The sequence below is a fragment of the Castor canadensis genome, chromosome 13, assembly GCF_047511655.1.
Source record: "Castor canadensis chromosome 13, mCasCan1.hap1v2, whole genome shotgun sequence".
Classification (NCBI taxonomy): Eukaryota; Metazoa; Chordata; class Mammalia; order Rodentia; family Castoridae; genus Castor; species Castor canadensis.
The window spans coordinates 123,642,381-123,660,376 of record NC_133398.1 but is presented as its reverse complement, the minus strand read 5'-3'; the positions used below and the strand labels follow the sequence as shown (position 1 = coordinate 123,660,376).

The 17,996-nt window shown below is 39.7% G+C and overlaps 1 pseudogene; it reads right to left on the bottom strand.

Annotated features, from left to right (window-relative positions):
• Nucleotides 1-1,092: 1,092 nt before the first annotated feature.
• On the bottom strand, nucleotides 1,093-2,926 carry LOC109676196 (1-acyl-sn-glycerol-3-phosphate acyltransferase epsilon pseudogene; annotated as a pseudogene).
• Between the last annotated feature and the right edge of the window lie 15,070 nt (nucleotides 2,927-17,996).

The following is a 17,996-nucleotide window of genomic DNA, read 5'->3' as shown; positions in this document are numbered from 1 at the left end:
CTTAAAACTGCACTGTGGAGCACGTCTGTGATGTTTCAAGTTTCACAACCCACACTCATTTTGATGCAATCAGAAACACGCTCTAAAATTAGGACTGCTAAAACATACATGTTTAACACAGGCCTGGGACTGACCTAAACTTCACTCTATGGGTAAAAGAAAATTACAACTCAGCATGAGAATACTTTGTAATTAGACTAACTGTATCCTGTGGAAATGAGTTTGTGTTTGTGAATATTGTGCACTTGTACATACTAATGAATAGAAGTCAATTCACGCCACACAGCTCTTCCAAGGCGTGGCTTGAGGTGGTTTATTCTCTGGTTTTGGAAAAGCAATGCAATGCTGGCAACAATTCCCTCCTTTTTTTTTTATAAACCCTGATTCAATTGGTACATTTCATCCTGGTCACTGATGCAGCGATGCAACAAAACTCAGTCAGCTGTCAGCGGAAGTGTTGTCTGAAAGCACTAGCAGGCAATCATTTCTGAGCTGTAACATAGAAACAGAGCGGATCACACCTGAGGGTGCTGTTCCAGGATGCCACCGTGAGACTTGGTGACTGCAAAGTTAGCTAGTGTTCTCAAGTGACACATGTCAACTGTGTAGCTCCACTAAAACTAACCGGAATAAATAAATCCACTCAGTCTGTATTTCACTGGCTTAAAGAAGTTGAATTTTCTGACACAACAAACACAAAATGTCCCAGCAATAGCCAGGGAAGCTCACCTGCACCAGCTAAGGAGCTCTGCTCCGAGCCAGGGCAACACTGCTGGCTCTGCGTTTCTGCACTGTAGTCTGCGGGGCACACTGAAGGGATGCTACAGGAAAAAGACTACAAACCAGTGGAAAGCTACCAGAAGAACACAAAAATGATTTCTGGATCACACACTTTGCTAAACCAAAGAAAAATAGGGAGAAGGCACATGCTAGCAAATCAGGTGGCAATGTCCACAGCCTCAGGTCACCTTGAGGATCTGTCTGTGCAATCAGGCCCAGGAAGGTTCACACTGATTATTTGATATAAAAACAACAGGAAGCCTTAATGTGTTTAAGCACTTATGGCACACATAAGTACACTTTAGTACTTATGGTACTTTAGTACTTATGGTACTAAAGTGTAGCTTCATTCTTCAAAAGCAGGGCAACCCAAAGTCTTGCCACAGTGGATCAGAGTCACAATTTTAACTTAAACGTCCTTCTGACATTTTGTACATTATTTTTTTTGCGTAGAGGGTATGTAAATTAAGAGGTTTCAGTTGGTATTAGAAGTGGTCATCATTATTTTGCAAACATAAAGTCAATCAGCTAAATCACACAATACAACAGCAACAGAACTAACACCACTCCTTCCCCCATGAACATTCTTGCCCTTTCCTTTGAACATCTTGATATGTAAATACCATTTCTTTCATTAATTTGCAGACACCAAAAAAAAGTCAGTATTACAGAGCTGCAATACTTCAGTGAGAAGAGCTTGGAGCCATCAAGTTGTAAAAAATGGAAAAAAATGAATGTAATAAAATATGCTGCAAATTAATGTTAAAAATACAGCCATCTGAATGACAAAACAACAGCAAATTATACAACCCTGATCATCTTCGCGAGCTGACATTAGTTCACAGGAAATGTAAAGAATAGCATAAATTCCACTCAGCTTTTACTGTCCCAGCAGTGCTAGCACTAAAGCTGAAAAACCGTGAATGTTTGCTCAAGATCAATTGCATACCGGCTTTAGATACAAATTCTGTCTTATCCAGTGTTCAATCAACAAGGCTTTATTTACACTTCCTAATTCTGGAAACAACCTGGTGTGATGTGCAGCACGTTCTGATGACTGGAGGCAGCACCTGGTTAGGCTTTCACAGTCACCCACAGGCATCCCAGGAGGGTTCCACAGAGCCACTTGCTCACATACATACAGCTTCCTTCCAGCCTCGGTCATAAGCATCCCAACAGTCAACCCACCTAAGACCAATACTGAGGGTAGAGTCTTCGGGAGACTTAGTTCGGAATGAACACTTTTCCCAGGAAATCTGTACCTTCTTTCTGGATCTGGTGAATCATAGAATTCTATAAGCAACTTATCTTTTATCTCAAAACGTTCATGAAGCCATCTTTTCATGTACACTGTTCTTCTGGAACATCTTTTTCGTCTATGCGATCAATGTGAATATGAATTCTTGGACATGCTTTGCAGAGAAAGTCAGTCATGGTCGGCGCTTCTTTCTGTTGCCAGTTACCATCTTTCCCTTCATAAACCACAGTAACGTCATAAATTGCATCTAAACAGCTCTTCATAGAATCAAAAGCAACATGTGTTGCCTTTATTCTTGGTGTCAGCACGATTTAATACTGGAAGCCCCTGCTGAGCAGCAAAAGCCTGACTAGCTGAAAGCAGTTTCGTGTGTCCTGGATTGCACCTTGTTCCCTCTGCAAAAATCACAAGGTACATTGGGGTCCCTGCGTTCACGGAGCTCTGCAGCTTGCTTCTCATGTCTTTTTCATTAAATGTGGCACTTCGCTTTACATAGATTTCTCCACGCCGAGCAAAGTAACAGCCTTACAGCGGAAGCCACTCCGACCCATCCTTCAGCACACGTGACCGCGGGCATTCTGCCTGATGGCCAAGATATCAGCAACCACCAGTCAACTGTGCTTTGATGCTTTGCTAAATATATCATAGTTTCTTTATTTTTTGGCAAATCTCCATATAGCAGTACCTGCACCCCGGTGTAGTTCTCGAAGAAGAGGAGCACCGTGCTCTGGTATACACAGTACAGCCGGTCCCCCCCATCCGGTAGATGCGAGCGGGCAGCAAGGCGGACAGCAACCGCCAGGTCCCCCAGGCCAGTACGTAGGTGGGAGCCGAGCCCAGCAGCACGACCCCGGGAGCAGGTGAGTGCAGCACCAGGCACAGCCGCATCTTCCCGGCTGGGCTGCCCCGGCTCCACCTGCCCTCGCAGCCCTGAAGCCCCAAGGCATCAGTCACGGCCTAAAAAGTTTTAAGGATGGCTCTAAGAACTGTTGCAAACCTTCGCCCAGATTTATAAATTTTTTGCATTTTGCCTCATTTGCTTTCTCTCTTTCCAGAACTATTTGAAGCTAAGAGGTAAAGTGAAAGCAAAAAGTTCTCTGATATAATCACAGCAAAATGATCAAAATTAGCATATTTCACGTTGTGGCAATACTAATTTCTAATCCACAGTCCATACTCAAGTATTGTCAGATGTTCCAGTAGCATTCTTTATGGGTTTTTCCCTTCATTGGAGGTTCTTCTCTACTCCCCAGTTCTCTACACAAGTGTTCAAAGTAGGTTCATTCATAATGTACCAAACTGGAACAATCGAACAATCAAAGCATCCTATAACAGATGAATAGTTAAAATGTGATCCATTCATACTTGAAATGCTACTGGGAAGTAAAAAGGAAGGAATTATTGATACATGTAACAACTTAGATGGATCTCTAGGGTAATATGCTGACTGAAGAAAGCCAATCACATATTATATGACACGCACAACATTTCACAGATAGCAAAAGTACAAATAGAGGGACAGATTAGCGTTGCCAGGAGTAAGGAATAGCCTTGGTGTGTATGCCTATGGAGGGTAGCATGAAGGAGATCTTCCAGGTGTTGGAATGGTTCTATGTACTGACCGTGATGATAGTTGCACAAAATCTACTACGTTGAATCTTATAGGAGTTATTAATAGCTGGGTATAAAAGTTAACAGATGAAGCCAGAATAAATGAAGAGAATTCCAGTGCCATGAGGCTACCTCAGAGGTAGTGAAATAAATTCCTCTCAGCTCAGAGAGCTCCCATGCTGTCTCGGGTGAGTTCACAATCTACCTGTCTCCAGCTGAGCATCTGCTTTCTTCTCTGCCTGGTCTCACTGACTCTAGTGTTCTTTCTTTCTAGGCTTGTGGTGCTATTATTGCGATCTGTTGCTCAACCATCTGTAAACTGCTTCACAGGCCAGGAGGTGGTGTTGTCTTTGAACTCTTCTTTAACCTAGACACAGACTGATCAATCTTCTGCTCAGACTGAGTATTACAGCAGCAGTGCACTTGGGAGGTACCCTTCACCTCTACTCCTAATATAAACCACTATATTCCTTAAAAAGCAGTCTGCTTTGAGCTCTGAATGAACCACAGAAATTTCACTAACAGTTTGTGCAGTTAGTATTAGCTCTTTAGACCAACCCTCTTCTATAATTCAGACTTGAGTCCATAGATTTGTTGTACCTAAAATTACCCCTCCTCAACCTCCACTCTCTTCCTTAATCTCTCCTCAAAATTGGTGCCAATTATTCATTCAGTGGACACTTCTACATATGCATTATCTTCTTAAAATCCAACTGTGATAGCAGATCCTAAAAAATGTATACATATCTGAGATGAGTACAGTATGATTTTTTACCTTTATCTTCTATAGCACTACTATATACATTCTTTTCTTCCATGAACTTGGATTTCTGGTTCCCCTTTCTCTACCCCTACCCCCAGATTCCCCATATTCCTCCTCCTGCTTTACTTCAGCACTTTTGTTGATTTGAATTTCTTTCTTCTGAGCATCTGTGAAATCCCAACCAGTCTTGGTTGCCACCTTGCAAAGCTATGTTTGCCTGCAATGCTTTCCTCATGTCTTTAACTAATTCCCATCTTTTTCTTCTGTTACTTTCTCTCCTTTCCTTTGGCTTATAAATTTAGTATCATAATTGTGTTTATAAGCTCCTGGAAGGCAAGGGCTATGTCTTATTCTTCTTTTTATCTAATCTGTTTTACAGTCCCACCTTTGTGCTGGTTTTCATGTCATCCACCTGAGTCTTAACTCTAGTAACCTTGCTATGGTACTAGCATGGTTAGATAATTTCAAATTTAACCAATGTTTTCAAATATTTGCAAGGTATAATTGGCCCATAATTAGAGACCTCTTTCCAAGTTGACATGGCTCAATTACAGTGGGCTCTTTGGAGCTAATCATTCAACTAGACCTGAACATGCTTAATTATAGTGGTCATTATAGGAGTTAAGCTAGTCTTGAGTTTGAACCCCTATTCTTCCAGTTATGTGATGTGATTGTGGTCATGTTACTTCTGTAAGTTCCTTTTTTTTTTATCTGAAAAGTACCTATAGGGGACAATAATGTTAACTTCTTTTTTGTTTGTTTTTGCTTTATGCTTTTGGTGGGACCTGGCATCACAACTATTACATAATAACCCAGTAAACTCCATTTTGTTAACATGACACTATAAAAAGTTTGTGAAACATATTCTGCACAAACAGGGTACACTATGATCTTCAGACATCTCCTTTTGTAGTGGTCTGGTTTCCCAAGAACAAAGGAAATGAGATTCATTGGCATGCCTGTTTCTAATGGACCTATAGTAAATTCTAGTGGATACTCTCCCTTTTCTAGAGAATTACTCATTTCTGTCTGTTAGGAGTGGGCCATCGTGGCTAATACATTTAATGTGAATGGCCTGAGATAGTATTTTTCCTCTTTTTTTCTTTTGTTTTTTAGTGAGGGGCATTTGCCCTTTTGCAATCTTCTAATCGCGTCCCCATTTTCTGTAATTCTTTGAATATTATTAATTGTAGTTCTATGGTGTACATGGAAATTTCTTTTGTATACTAGAACACAGACCAACTTGGATTGAAGCCTTAAAACTCTTAAAGTAGTTATATTCAATCTCAATGCTTTCTTCTCTTTTCGTGTTTAGTTCTCTCATTTTATTTTTATTCTATCCATTTTAGTTGATAGATCATTCACTTTTCACAAAGACAAAAAGACAGACTAGGAGATAAGTACTTTTTACTTTAAAATGCATTTGCAACAATCTCGAATTTTTAAAATGCTGAAAATACAGTACAAAAATTTTTGTTTTTCTAAAACTCTTTGAGGGCAAATTACTGATATGATGACCCATCATCCTGAAATATTAGTGTATTTCCTATGAATCAGGAGACTCTGTGACTAAATCAGGAAAACCAGAATCAAGAAACTAGGAATGATATGTTAATACTATTTTTCAGACTCCATTCACTTCAGGGAGTTGGTTCAATAATACCTTTTTCTGGCAAGAATCTTAGATCCAATACTGCATTGCCTTCAGCCATCATGTCTTCCTGAGTCTCCACCAGTCTGAAATAGTTCCTTTGTTCTTCTTTGCCTTCCAACAACATGTTACCTTTAGGATTATGGCTCATTAATTTTGTTAAATGTTCTTCAATTGGGGTTTGTCTGATGTATGTTCACGAGTAGATTCAGACTATGCATCTTGGGTAGAAACAACCCAGAGGTAATGCTGTGCTATTTCTCAATGGCTTCTACCAGGGAGCACATGATTTTCATTTACCCCATTGCTGATGATATGCATTTTGATCACTTGATTAAGGTGGTGCCTTCCAGGTTTCTCTACTGTGAAGTTAACTCCCCATTGTAGTGAGTATGTGTTTTGTGGGAAGGTACATTGGGACTATGTAAATACTGTGATTATCAAATTCTCCATTTGTTCATATATTGATACATCTATTTATTTGTATAGAAATGTACTGATAGTTTCCTGTATTACTTGAATGTATTAAAGACTCTATTACTGTTACTTTTTATTTTAATGGTCAAATTATCCCAGATTTGGGCAGTGGGAACCCCATCCAGCTAGCATTGTATTTTTAACATGCCTTCAACATTTTTGGAATATTTTCTTTCTGACACTAAAAGATCATTCTATAATGTCTTGTCCCCATGAACCAGCCATTTTCACAAGGACAAACCAAGAACAGAGCACTGGTGGTGCTTATTGCCCGCCCCCCACCACACACTTTTTTTGGTAGCACTAGGGTTTGAACTCAGGGCCTCACAGTTGCTAGGCAGGCACTCTACCACTTGACTCACTCCACCAGCCCATTTTTGTGTTCAGTATTTTTGAGATAGGGTATTGTGAACTATTTGCTCCAGTGGCGCAAACAATGATCCTCCTATCTCTGCCTCCTGATGAACTAGGATTATAGGTATGAGCTGATGGCACCCTGCCTCACTGCTCTTGATTGTGAGGCTATCACAATCAAGGTTTTTTCATCAGACTGGTCAGGCTATACACATATCCACACACACAGTTGCATATATGGGTTTCTGTATCTACCTAAATATATTTAAAACCAAGCATTCATAGCAATACTTCCAATTCTAATCTAACCCCACAGGGTCCATTTTTTCTCTCTTTCCATGTTTAAAATGCCTTTCTTTGATGACATTTTAAATGCCATCACATTATCCATAATGTGTGCACATATTTGATCAATCTCTCTACCTAATAACTAAATTGCTGTCACTGTTCCTGCACCCCCTTCCTCAATCCCACATGGACAAATTGGTCCTGTCCTGATACCTCTCCTCCACTTTCCACAGGAATACATTTCCCAGCCTAGTCTGAGATGTCAGCAGGAGGTCACATTTCCCTGAACACACTTCATATCATTCTACCAGGCTCCAAAATTCTAGGCTAGTCAACTGTTACCTTGCCCCTACCCATGGATCTTCCTCCTCACTCCTTTACCCCACTCTGACTCTAACAGGTGGAACTGGGACACCCCTCTGTACAGCCAGTCTCCTGCCCCTACTGGAAGCAGATACCTTGAGCTGGGACCTCCTGGTGAACACTCTTTTCACTGTACTTCAGCTCTGACATTCTGTGATGATCACAGTCACCGTCCTCTCTCCCTCCTCTGTGAATGCTGTCCTGCCTCCATCAAAGCTGTGACAGATTCCTTAGGCCACTCACCCTTTTGTCTGGATGCTCAACCTCTGCTACACCCTAAGACCCTCTTTGGCTGCTCATGTGACACCCATCTCACCCTGCTTGGGTTCTGACACCCCATGTTGGGCTGCCTGGCATAGGGATGCCTTCTTCACCCTTGCAGGAAAGTCCTAGTAATTCTGCTCAGGCTGCCTTCCTTTCCCATGCTGGGGCTTTCCTACCTGACTGTCTTTCTTGCCTGTTTGAGCTTCAAGACCTCATGTTGGATGTCTCATCTTACTGGGATGCTGTCCCCGTCCAGCTCAGGCTGTGACACTTCATGTTCAAGTGCCCTCCCACTTTACCTTGTTGGCTCCAACACCCCGTGCCTGGCCACTGCTGCTTTTCCTCCTTACTCTGAACGTATGCCCAGCCAAGCCTCTCAGGCTCCAGTCACTTGCATCCAGCTGATGGCATGCACAGACCCCTTCCTACTGTCCCATGTGCTGGACTCGTCTTCAAGGACAAGGACACTGTACTTGCTCTGCTAGGATTCAGCATCCATGCTTTTCTTTCTTTCTTTTTTCTCTACGTGATACTGGGGTTTGAACTCAAGGCCTTAAGCTTGCTAGACAGGTGCTCTACCACTTGAGCCATGCCCTCATCCCACACCCATGCTGTATGACATTGCAGACAGGCTGCTGCCTACCACTGCTTGCCTACAGGGGTATTATTGATTTTCTTTATAGTTTGTTATTTTTAAAATTATTTCCAGTTATGCCCATTATAATCAAAGGCTTTGCTAACTTCGTTACTCCCCCCACCCTGCACTTGAGCTCCAACAGTCACCAGATGCCCTCCACAGTCTGCACCAACTTGGACACCATGACCTGCATTGTCCCACCTTCCCTTCACCCCACCTGGCAGCCAATACCCAGCACCAGGCAGCTGCAGTCTCCTTGGCAACTTGCTAAGGCTCCAGTGTGGGTGCTTGGGCATGGTGGCCGGGCTCCCTACTTCTCCCACTGCCACATCTACCTTTCTCAGCTGTAGCTAATGGCTTTTGAACTAAATTGCTCTAGAAATGAAGGAGAGGAAAGGGAAGGGAATCAAAGGTAAGAAGGGAAAGGAGAAGACTGGAAATGGCTTCTGAGAGAATGTACTTAGACCAAGCCACAGACCACGGGACATCATTCATAATTCCCTTTTCTTTTCAGAAGTATTCATTCTTTGAATGATTTGAACATTTAGTAAACATTTCAATATTCTGTGCCTTCCTCAGGATATTGAAAAGGCATGTTCTCTACAAACAGCTGTTCAGTTTGATACCACCAGAGTTCTCCAGAATATTTATAGCTTTGGAATTCACAACTATCTATAATTTATACATGAAGAGCTCTTCAAAAAATGTAAAAAAGTAAATCCTTCTAACTTATAGGAAATATGGAATCCAATCACTTTTAGCAAGTGTTCCTGTATATTAATTACTATTTATTTGAATGCTGTTTTAGAAACCCATAAATCTGTAAAAACTTATGTTTTGTAACCTTGATTATTTTTAAACTCCTATTGCAAGATAGGAGTTTTACGAGTCCCAGAACAAAGAACAAAATGTCATAGTGGAAGTAGTTTTTATGAAGAAATGTAGGTTATGACATAATTATTGTAATTAATGCTAAAACCTGGCTATAATTCAACCTGTTTGACCACAGTGCTTCTAGGATAGCTCAGGCTGTGACAGATTTACTCATAGGAACATGGTGAGCTGTGGCTCAGTGTTCTCATGAGTGTGTGTGGTGTAGTGTTTGTCAGGACAACCTCAGGACCACTGTGGCAAAGCTTCCATACCATTGTGTTTTCTCCTTGGAAAGAATCTCAAAAATGATGCATCGCTCTGTATATCATTTGTCAAGTGTGTTTAGCATAACTAAGACTCCCTGAAAAATTTAAGCAATGAGCTTCCAAAAGCTAGAGAGTAAGGACTGCCACTCTGCTTATTGCAATAGGATGAAGAGTGACTTTGCATGTTTACTGGGCAAGAAACACAGCTGAGTTTCCCATGATAGATAAAATGGAATAAAACCAGTGTTCCACAGCTCCTCTGCCTCAGTTTGAGACATTAAGGTTCAACCTCTGTGTGAGGCACATAAATATCCTTTGGATTTTCTTCAGTAAGCACACAATAGAGGCTAACAATGTGGGGATGTTTGATTCCCTGCTGTTTTAAATAATTTCATGGGAAATCTGATGCAGTAGGATACTAGTTCAGAAAGGTTATTACCTTCATCAAATGATAGCACTTCTTTCCTATTATTTTCTACCAGTTTCTTGCCCTTATAGCTCCTTTCCCTTCATTTACTGCAAATGATTCTTCAAAGTGACACTCTGTGGTTGGGTGGAGACTGGATTGGAGAAAGCTTAATCCCTAATCAGGGCCCTGTCAGGACTGGTAAGAGTGTGCATCTTTCTTCCTTCTTCTGCTTGCTGGGGCTTAGATACAGATAGAGATGCTCTAGAGAGCTGGCCTGCAAAACCATCCTCAACCCCCTCCTACACCATTTTATACAAGAGACCCTGAAATGGAGCCCACTGGGAGCCTCAAGGCAGTTACAGCTCCAGTAGCCATGCCAGCTCTTCCAAAGGAAGTGGTGCTCTGATTTACTAAATTCCTGTATTATTTATTATACCCTCAGTGGTGACATGGTACTTGGAACTCTCAGAATGCTGAGACAGCAGCTCCTTTTTAGGGTCAGTGATTGATGCAGGTTTCTAGACTGTGTGGTCTAGAAACTTCTTGAACAAGCAAGAAGTTGCTTGTTCAACACCCCTCTCCTGTTTTCCTACCAGGGTGCAAAAATTTGTTCAGGTGACCATGAGCATTTCTGAGCCCCAGACTAAGCTGTGGCCAATTAGATATGAGCCATTTTCAAAGTAGGACTGTTGAGTAAGATCCTTTAAAGAGTGAGAAAAAGCCAGTTAGCAGTTTCTTTTCTTGACTTTTGCCTTCCCTTTTGGATGATAACTGTCTCAGTTTACCTTTGACTATGCGAGAGTTTAGAAACATGGGACTTTCAATCTTAAAATCCAGGCAGTCCAGGACAAACTGGATGTGTTGGTCATCCTGATTCCCTTTTCTCTTTCATTTTTTTTCTTTTCCTTTGGTGGTACTGGGGTTTGAACTCAGGGTCTCATGCTTGCTAGATAGGTGCTCTACCACTTGTGCCATACCTTTAGCCCTTCCTTTTTTTCTGGAGAATATAAATGTGATGGTTGGAATTCCAGCAACTATCTTGTGATAATTATCATGGTAAGGGGCGATGGGTAAAATGACAAGAGGAGAATGCGTCCATTGTATTTCTCTCAGATTTCTTATTGTGCCTGTCCTAGACAGTCAACAGCCAGTGTCTGAGGAGCAGGGTCACCCTGGGCAGCATGTGTATATACATCTATATGTATCTATATACACACATACACATTGTGTGTATATATATATATGTATATATACTCAATTCTTGACACACTAAGCTCCAACAAATTATCTTCGTATTTGTTTGTTGACTTGGTCATGGGGCCCTATTCTGCACACAAGGAGTGGAAAAATCATTCCTTCCTGGGCAAAGTACATTTAGTTCCTTAGAAAAAAACTTATTTTAACATTCTATAATTGGTTCTAATCCGGGGTTGTCATAACCCAAACTCTCCCTGCAAGTTCAAGTTGAATTCATTGTCCCCATTTCTCACCCTTTTGGAACTTACTATCAAAGGAGTCCTGAGACATATTTGAGTGGAGCTACAGGAAGCTCAGTGTTTGGAGAAAAGCCCTTGCGGGTGACATCAGTGTCCTCACTGATGAGGAAACAGCAGCCAGGAGAAAAGAAGTTTTTTTGGGGGGGCAGTGGAAGGCCCTGCATCCTGCTCTTCTCACTTTCTCTGATTTCTTTTTTTTTTTTTTTTTTTTTTTTTTTTTACTTTCTAAAGAGGTAAACTTTATTTTTTTTTTTTTTTTTTTTTTTTTTTTCATTTTTCTTTTATTATTCATATGTGCATACAAGGCTTGGTTCATTTCTCCCCCCTGCCCCCACCCCCTCCCTTACCACCCACTCCACCCCCTCCCGCTCCCCCCCTCAATACCCAGCAGAAACTATTCTGCCCTTATCTCTAATTTTGTTGTAGAGACAGTATAAGCAATAATAGGAAGGAACAAGGGGTTTTGCTGGTTGAGATAAGGATAGCTATACAGGGCATTGACTCACATTGATTTCCTGTGTGTGGGTGTTACCTTCTAGGTTAATTCTTTTTGATCTAACCTTTTCTCTAGTTCCTGGTCCCCTTTTCCTATTGGCCTCAGTTGCTTTAAGGTATCTGCTTTAGTTTCTCTGCGTTAAGGGCAACAAATGCTAGCTAGTTTTTTAGGTGTCTTACCTATCCTCACCCCTCCCTTGTGTGCTCTCGCTTTTATCATGTGCTCATAGTCCAATCCCCTTGTTGTGTTTGCCCTTGATCTAATGTCCACATATGAGGGAGAACATACGATTTTTGGTCTTTTGAGCCAGGCTAACCTCACTCAGAATGATGTTCTCCAATTCCATCCATTTACCAGCGAATGATAACATTTCGTTCTTCTTCATGGCTGCATAAAATTCCATTGTGTATAGATACCACATTTTCTTAATCCATTCGTCAGTGCTGGGACATCTTGGCTGTTTCCATAACTTGGCTATTGTGAATAGTGCCGCAATAAACATGGATGTGCAGGTGCCTCTGGAGTAACAGTCTTTTGGGTATATCCCCAAGAGTGGTATTGCTGGATCAAATGGTAGATCGATGTCCATCTTTTTAAGTAGCCTCCAAATTTTTTTCCAGAGTGGTTGTACTAGTCTACATTCCCACCAACAGTGTAAAAGGGTTCCTTTTTCCCCACATCCTCGCCAACACCTGTTGTTGGTGGTGTTGCTGATGATGGCTATTCTAACAGGGGTGAGGTGGAATCTTAGTGTGGTTTTAATTTGCATTTCCTTTATTGCTAGAGATGGTGAGCATTTTTTCATGTGTTTTCTGGCCATTTGAATTTCTTCTTTTGAGAAAGTTCTGTTTAGTTCACATGCCCATTTCTTTATTGGTTCATTAGTTTTGGGAGAATTTAGTTTTTTAAGTTCCCTGTATATTCTGGTTATCAGTCCTTTGTCTGATGTATAATTGGCAAATATTTTCTCCCACTCTGTGGGTGTTCTCTTCAGTTTAGAGACCATTTCTTTTGATGAACAGAAGCTTTTTAGTTTTATGAGGTCCCATTTATCTATGCTATCTCTTAGTTGCTGTGCTGCTGGGGTTTCATTGAGAAAGTTTTTACCTATACCTACTAACTCCAGAGTATTTCCTACTCTTTCTTGTATCAACTTAAGAGTTTGGGGTCTGATATTAAGATCCTTGATCCATTTTGAGTTAATCTTGGTATAGGGTGATATACATGGATCTAGTTTCAGTTTTTTGCAGACTGCTAACCAGTTTTCCCAGCAGTTTTTGTTGAAGAGGCTGCTATTTCTCCATCGTATATTTTTAGCTCCTTTGTCAAAGATAAGTTGCTCATAGTTGTGTGGCTTCATATCTGGATCCTCTATTCTGTTCCACTGGTCTTCATGTCTGTTTTTGTGCCAGTACCATGCTGTTTTTATTGTTATTGCTTTGTAATATAGTTTGAAGTCAGGTATTGTGATACCTCCTGCATTGTTCTTTTGACTGAGTATTGCCTTGGCTATTCGTGGCCTCTTGTGTTTCCATATAAATTTCACAGTAGATTTTTCAATCTCTTTAATGAATGTCATTGGAATTTTGATGGGAATTGCATTAAACATGTAGATTACTTTGGGGAGTATCGACATTTTTACTATGTTGATTCTACCAATCCATGAGCATGGGAGATCTCTCCACTTTCTATAGTCTTCCTCAATCTCTTTCTTCAGAAGTGTATAGTTTTCCTTGTAGAGGTCTTTCACATCTTTTGTTAGGTTTACACCTAGGTATTTGATTTTTTTTGAGGCTATTGTAAATGGAATTGTTTTCATACATTCTTTTTCCGTTTGCTCATTGTTAGTGTATAGAAATGCTAATGATTTTTCTATGTTGATTTTATATCCTGCTACTTTGCTATAGCTATTGATGATGTCTAGAAGCTTCTGAGTAGAGTTTTTTGGGTCTTTAAGGTATAGGATCATGTCGTCTGCAAATAGGGATATTTTGACAGTTTCTTTACCTATTTGTATTCCTTTTATTCCTTCTTCTTGCCTAATTGCTCTGGCTAGGAATTCCAGTACTATGTTGAATAGGAGTGGAGATAGTGGGCATCCTTGTCTAGTTCCTGATTTTAGAGGGAACGGTTTTAATTTTTCTCCGTTAAGTATAATGCTGGCTGTAGGTTTGTCATATATAGCTTTTATAATGTTGAGGAACTTTCCTTCTATTCCTAGTTTTCTTAGAGCTTTTATCATGAAATGATGTTGGATCTTATCAAAGGCTTTTTCTGCGTCTATTGAGATGATCAAGTGGTTTTTGTCTTTGCTTCTGTTAATGTGGTTTATTACGTTTATTGATTTTCGTATGTTGAACCACCCCTGCATCCCTGGGATGAAGCCTACCTGGTCGTGGTGGATAATCTTTTTGATGTGTTGCTGAATTCGGTTTGCCATTATTTTGTTGAGGATTTTTGCATCAATGTTCATTAAGGAGATTGGCCTATAGTTCTCCTTTTTGGAGGTGTCTTTGCCTGGTTTTGGGATAAGTGTAATAGTGGCTTCATAAAATGTGTTTGGCAGTTTTCCTTCCCTTTCTATTTCATGGAACAGTTTAAGGAGGGTTGGTATCAGTTCTTCTTTAAAGGTCTGATAGAATTCAGCAGAGAATCCATCAGGTCCTGGACTTTTCTTTTTGGGGAGACTCTTGATTGCTGCTTCAATTTCATTTTGTGTTATAGGTCTATTCAGGTGATTAATTTCCTCTTGGTTCAGTTTTGGATGATCATATGTATCTAGAAATCTGTCCATTTCTTTTAGATTTTCAAATTTATTTGAATATAGGTTCTCAAAGTAGTCTCTGATGATTTCCTGGACTTCCATGGTGTTTGTTGTTATCTCCCCTTTTGCATTCCTGATTCTACTAATTTGGGTTTTTTCTCTCCTCATTTTAGTCAGGTTTGCCAGGGGTCTATCGATCTTGTTTATTTTTTCAAAGAACCAACTTTTTGTTTCATTAATTCTTTGTATGGTTTTTTTGGTTTCTATTTCGTTGATTTCAGCTCTTATTTTTATTATTTCTCTCCTTCTATTTGTTTTGGGATTTGCTTGTTCTTGTTTTTCTAGGAGTTTGAGATGTATCATTAGGTCATTGATTTGGGATCTTTCAATCTTTTTAATATATGCACTCATGGCTATAAACTTTCCTCTCAAGACTGCCTTAGCTGTGTCCCATAGGTTCCGGTAGGTTGTGTTTTCATTTTCATTGACTTCTAGGAACTTTTTAATTTCCTCTTTTATTGCATCGATGATCCATTCTTCATTAAGTAATGAGTTATTTAGTTTCCAGCTGTTTGCATGTTTTTTGTCTTTACTTTTGTTGTTGAGTTCTACTTTTACTGCATTGTGGTCAGATAGTATGCACGGTATTATTTCTATTTTCTTATATTTGCTGAGGCTTGCTTTGTGCCCTAGGATATGATCTATTTTGGAGAAGGTTCCATGGGCTGCTGAGAAGAATGTATATTGTGTAGAGGTTGGATGAAATGTTCTATAGACATCTACTAGGTCCACTTGATCTATTGCATATTTTAGATCTTGGATTTCTTTATTGAGTTTTTGTTTGGATGACCTATCTATTGATGATAATGGAGTGTTAAAGTCTCCCACAACCACTGTGTTGGCGTTTATATATGCTTTTAGGTCTTTTAGGGTATGTTTGATGAAATTGGGTGCGTTGACATTGGGTGCGTACAGATTGATGATTATTATTTCCTTTTGGTCTATTTCCCCTTTTATTAGTATGGAATGTCCTTCTTTGTCTCGTTTGATCAATGTAGGTTTGAAGTCTACTTTGTCAGAGATAAGTATTGCTACTCCTGCTTGTTTTCGGGGGCCATTAGCTTGGTAAATCTTCTTCCAGCCTTTCATCCTAAGCATATGCTTATTTCTGTCGGTGAGATGAGTCTCCTGTAAGCAACAAATTGTTGGATCTTCTTTTTTAATCCATTTTGTCAAACGGTGTCTTTTGATGGGTGAATTAAGTCCATTAACATTAAGTGTTAGTACTGATAGGTATGTGGTGATTCCTGCCATTTAGTTATCTTAGTTGTTTGAAGGTTTGATTGTGTGTACCTAACTTGATGTTACTCTCTACTGTCTTGCTTTTTCTTATCCTGTGGTTTGGTGCTGCCTGCCTTTTCATGGTTAAGTTGGGTGTCACTTTCTGTGTGCAGGATCCCTTGCAGAATCTTTTGTAATGGTGGCTTTGTGGTCACATATTGTTTTAGTTTCTGCTTATCATGGAAGACTTTTATTGCTCCATCTATTTTGAATGATAGCTTTGCTGGGTAGAGTATCCTGGGGTTGAAGTTATTTTCATTCAGTGCCCGGAAGATCTCACCCCACGCTCTTCTTGCTTTTAATGTTTCTGTTGAGAAGTCTGCTGTGATTTTGATGGGTTTACCTTTGTATGTTACTTGTTTTTTCTCTCTTGCAGCCTTCAATATTCTTTCCTTAGTTTCTGAACTTGTTGTTTTAATGATGATATGTCGTGGAGTAGTTCTATTTTGATCTGGTCTGTTTGGTGTCCTGGAGGCCTCTTGCATTTGTATGGGAATATCTTTCTCTAGATTTGGGAAATTTTCCATTATTATTTTGTTGAATATATTACGCATTCCCTTCGCTTGCACCTCTTCTCCTTCTTCGATGCCCATGATTCTCAAGTTTGGTCTTTTGATGGAGTCGGTGAGTTCTTGCATTTTCTTTTCACAGGTCTTGAGTTGTTTAATTAATAGTTCTTCGGTTTTTCCTTTAATTACCATTTCATCTTCAAGTTCTGAGATTCTGTCTTCTGTTTGTTCTATTCTGCTGGATTGGCTTTCCGTTTTGTTTTGCAGTTCTGTTTCGTTCTTTTTTCTGAGGTTTTCCATATCCTGGGTGTTTTCTTCTTTATTGTTGTCTATTTTTGTCCTGAGTTCATTTATCCATTTATTCATTGTGTTCTCTCTTTCACTTTGGTGTTTATACAGTGCTTCTATGGTTTCCTTTATTTCTTCTTTTGCTTTTTCAAATTCTCTATTTTTATTGTCTTGGAATTTCTTGAGTGTCTCCTGTACATTTTGGTTGACCCTATCCAGTATCATCTCTATAAAATTCTCATTGAGTACTTGTAGTATGTCTTCTTTTAAATTATTCTTGTAGGCTTCATTGGGTCCTTTGGCATAGTTTATCTTCATTTTGTTGGAGTCTGGCTCTGAGTTTCTGTTCTCTTCATTCCCCTCTGGTTCCTGTACTAATTTTTTGCTGTGGGGAAACTGGTTTCCTTGTTTTTTCTGTCTTCCTGTCATTGTCCTTGGTGTTGTTACTGTCCCTGTACTGTGTGTAATTAAGTATTTTCTAGCTTGTAATAATAACAATGGTAATATTGAGAACGGAAGAGTGAGCTGAGATGGAAAGCAAGAAGTTAAAGAAAAGGGGAAAACAAATATACAGACAAGAGGGAGAAAGCAGAACAAGGTATCAGACAAGAAAGTTTCAAAGGTATAAACAGGGAGTGTTAGTGTACTAATCGACAGTAAGCTGAACAGACAATAGAGAGACAGAGAGAGGATTGAAAATCAAAGATAAAAAAACTAAAAAATAAGTATATGAAAGTAATATCTATTTATAAAAATGAATTAAAATAAAATGGAAAATAGGAAATTAAAAAAAAAAACAAAAAAACCAAAAAACTTCCAAGTTTATATGCAATGCAATTTCAGTCTTAATAATTTGGATGTCCGTCTTAATCTCCAGTCCTGGAGTTGGTGCCTCAGATGTTGTTCTGTAGTTGTCTCATCAAAGGGGATGCATAAAGTAGAACAAAACTACACTCACACACACACAGAAGAAAAAATAAAAAAAAAGCCCCACCAAGTGTCCCCAGTTCAAATGCAATAGTTTCAGTAAGTTTTTCGGCTTGCAGGTGTAATTCGGTTGTTCTCTCATCAAAGGTAGGGAGAAAAAGAAAAAAAAGCGTCTGGAAGC